This window comes from Miscanthus floridulus, chromosome 4 (assembly GCF_019320115.1).
Source record: "Miscanthus floridulus cultivar M001 chromosome 4, ASM1932011v1, whole genome shotgun sequence".
NCBI lineage: Eukaryota > Viridiplantae > Streptophyta > Magnoliopsida > Poales > Poaceae > Miscanthus > Miscanthus floridulus.
This window is the reverse complement of record NC_089583.1, coordinates 79,033,814-79,037,274: the sequence shown is the minus strand read 5'-3', so window position 1 is coordinate 79,037,274 and position 3,461 is coordinate 79,033,814. Positions and strand designations below refer to the sequence as shown.

The window sequence follows — 3,461 nt, the reverse complement described above, 5'->3', positions numbered from 1 at the left end:
CGCCGCACGCCCAGGGCTGACATTTGGCTAAGTCCTGGACGTGCCGCCTCCCTGACCTTTCCGCCGCGGACGCGCTCCGTGAAGCCACCGCCCCGACGCTGGCGCCCGATCTCCTCACCCTCGGGCCGGAGCTCGACATCCCCAGGCCGCGACGGTGCCACCCCATCTCCACGACAGCTAGGGTTTGAGAGGCCAAGGCCGGCTGGTCCACCGTCGCCCCATCTCCGACCTCGACCTCTGACGCTGCGACCTCCATCCCTCGGCTCTGTCCTTGAGGTCTCTCGGCCCACTATCGCGCCCTTCCAGCGTCGCCGCGCGGGGTTCTTCCTCTGACCCGGAGAGCCGCCGACCTTCCTCGCTAAGGCCTCCGTCCCTTGGGCCGGTCTTCTCCAGGTACGCCAATCCCCTTCTCCATTCCTGCTTGTTTCAGACTAAGGTTATATGATGACGTGGAGCATGAGATCAAAGCTTTACGTCCAAAATTCCATCCTTATAGAGGAGATAAGTTGCTTGCACTGATTCTTTGGAAATCTAAGAATATCAAAGGTGCTCAGAGAGTGAAAATACACAATCGTGGGGCACCAAGGACGCTGATACTTACTCCACTTCTTTAGTTCCTAGGATATAACAGTAAGACATTTCGTGGAACACGATAGCATAGCGTTGATAATGAAGAATGTTGTGTCTGATTACCCAACGTCTCTAGTCTAAACAACTCATTAGCAAGTAGTACAACCCTAGTCTAACAACTCACTATCCTAGTATAGAATGACTGCTACAGTGCTGCCTCTTTAGCAAGTACAGCCCATCCCTCGTTTCTAGCTTTTCATCCGCTATTAGACCAGAAAGAAAACTTTGGAGCTGCTGCAGTGACTTCTCGTATGACGGCTCAGCAATACAGAACATCTGAAAAATGAGAAATTTAAAAAGAGATCAAAATGCGAAGTAGAGAGAAAAAAAGGCCATGTTTTGGTCTTACCTTTAAAGTGTTATGTATCCTGTCCAGCGACATACTCCCAAAATTGGTTAGCATTCCGATGATGAATTTCTGCAGGGCATACGGCATCCCAATGGTTGAAAAGTGAGCACAAACAAAATGTAAATATATATTTATTCAGTATTTCTTCCTTTCGATCCATACCTCGTAAACTGTCATTTCTTTCTTAAGTTGATCCTCCACTGAAGCCACAGAGCTTTCACCTGACTCCTCAGTCATCTAATACTCTGCCAAGCGTTCATTCACAATACTGTTTTTGTTGACATCAGGCATGCTATCCAAACAACATTGAAATACTTTAGTTATTTAACAGTTGTGATGACATATTCAGTAATTAATGAAGCATATGTCTGTTGATTCGACAAGATAGCATGCTAATTGATGCAGAACTGATCTTGCCAATTCTGAAAATGGCTACTTCCATGTTTCTAATTTTTCTTTTCCATTGCGCAAGCTATTACTTATCCTGTTACCTATCTAGCATTTTTTTATCATGTTACCTGACTACCACCTGATGCTATGTGAATATGCTGTCGTGTTGAACTAGTTGCTGGAATGTGTTGCTCGTGATGAGGCAAGGTTTCGATTAAATTTTTATTTCAATTGGATTTCATTGGAGTAAAGGTGCGATCATCGGCATCTGGTCCTGCTGATTCAGTCAGGACCCCCTATATCAAATTACAGAATTGTTAAATCTGCTTCTTAAACAGATCGAAGCTAACAATTATACAAGGAAAAATGATTGTACAGACATCATGCAGCCTAGGGCATGCATAAAATTGAGAATATCTAGAATTTATTTCCACATATAATGAAATGCAAATTATATAGCTTGTGTACAACTCTAGATCAGTGTGTGATCAACTATCTAGTCCATCAAATTTTAGGCCAAACAGCTAATATAGATTAATATTGATTACACTCCAGTTTCGATGGTCATGTTACCATGATCTGCATAATGACAAGCATATTTCACATAAAAAAATAGAAGTAACAATTAGTCACTGATACATGTGTGCCAGACCTTGCTTGTCCAGAAGCTTATTCTTCTGTTAAGAGAATCCATAGGTATGCCAATTTCTGTAGCAAGTGCCTTTGAAGTCCAACTGCAAAGTTCGATAGATTAGTCAAAAGAGTATAGATGATACATACAATAATATAGTTCTTTAAATACCTAAATTTTTCTTGAAATTGCATTATGATTGCAGCATGCACAGGAGCTACAGTAAACTGCATGCTTCTTCCCTCAAATTGCAGTTCTAACTGCAAAAGCAAAGAGAATGTTATAGCTTATACCCACTTCACATACCAAGATATGTTTTCATAGTACCCATTAACTAAATCTGTTTTTCCAACCTTGACTGTTCCAAGATTTTTCTTCCATAATAGCTTTCGTGGAGTTTTTATCTGGTGAAACCGTTTTGCGTAATCAGATAGCAACTGATTGTTATCTGGTGAAACCGTTTTGCTCAAATTACAGTATCTCCAAAAGATTCGACGTTCCATCACGAAAACACTAGTGTTAAATAAACTAAGATATAAACAACAAATGTTGGTGTAGAATTTTTTTGACAGTCAATTATCCAAACAACATTGAAATACTTTAGTTATTTAACAGTTGTGATGACATATTCAGTTATTTCCTTTAGATTCAGATTAACTAACAAATTAAAAACCTCATTTAGATTTAGATTACTATTGACATTCAGAGACAGAGAGATCTAGTAGTTACCTGCAGCATGTTACAGGACACCCTTCTTAGTAGTTGGATCCCTATTGGATGAACATATATAAGCTATCTTGAGTTTTTGCTGCCTTTGTTTTACTGCTTCTTTCATCCCTCTGCGTGCAGTGTGTGATCAATTTTTCTACTGTTCTTTGCCATCTTTAGAAAACCTCCTAGTCATTTATGGCCTAATATGTTGGAAACTGGTCTCTCTGCGCATGTGAGCAGCAGCAGCTCACTCACCCTCTCATGGCTCACAATTAGAGGTAGAAGATGAACTTGAGCACAGAATGCAGCACGAACACGCCTCTGCTGGTGCAGCAAACTGAACTGCTTTCCATTGCTAAACAAGTTGATTGATATATATACATCTCTAGACAACTGTAACCACATCTAGTATGCCTGCTACTACTATATCCACTACTAGCTACAGCTGGCCAGTATCGGGCTGAAATCAGCCACTACTTACGGCAATACTGCTGCCACTGTAGATAGAGAAGACAACAAAGATGACCTATTGCCAACTTCCTGCTGCAGCAAAGGTGGAGTGTGCAGCAGACTACATGAATCCCAAACATGCATTGGTGCATGTTCTAAGTGTAGACGAGCAGTAGAGAACCACCCAAAATATGCATGTAAATTTAGTTAAGCAATTTAATATAATTAGTTAGGTAAGTTATTAGTAATCTGGTATAAACTGCACAACTAGATGAAACAAGCATTTTTTTCCCTTTCTAA

At 41.0% G+C, this 3,461-nt stretch overlaps 2 long non-coding RNA genes across 2 annotated transcripts; both read right to left on the bottom strand.

Annotated features, from left to right (window-relative positions):
- Nucleotides 1-678: 678 nt before the first annotated feature.
- Nucleotides 679-1,198, bottom strand: LOC136551807 (uncharacterized). The gene is made up of 3 exons (XR_010782675.1): nt 1,142-1,198; nt 980-1,048; nt 679-906 (listed from the first exon to the last, which is right to left on the bottom strand). It is a non-coding gene; the product is annotated as an uncharacterized lncRNA (long non-coding RNA).
- A 416-nt stretch (nt 1,199-1,614) lies between these two features.
- Nucleotides 1,615-2,442, bottom strand: LOC136551806 (uncharacterized). Its single transcript, XR_010782674.1, has 4 exons — nt 2,354-2,442; nt 2,172-2,260; nt 2,022-2,103; nt 1,615-1,665 (listed from the first exon to the last, which is right to left on the bottom strand). It is a non-coding gene; the product is annotated as an uncharacterized lncRNA (long non-coding RNA).
- Between the last annotated feature and the right edge of the window lie 1,019 nt (nt 2,443-3,461).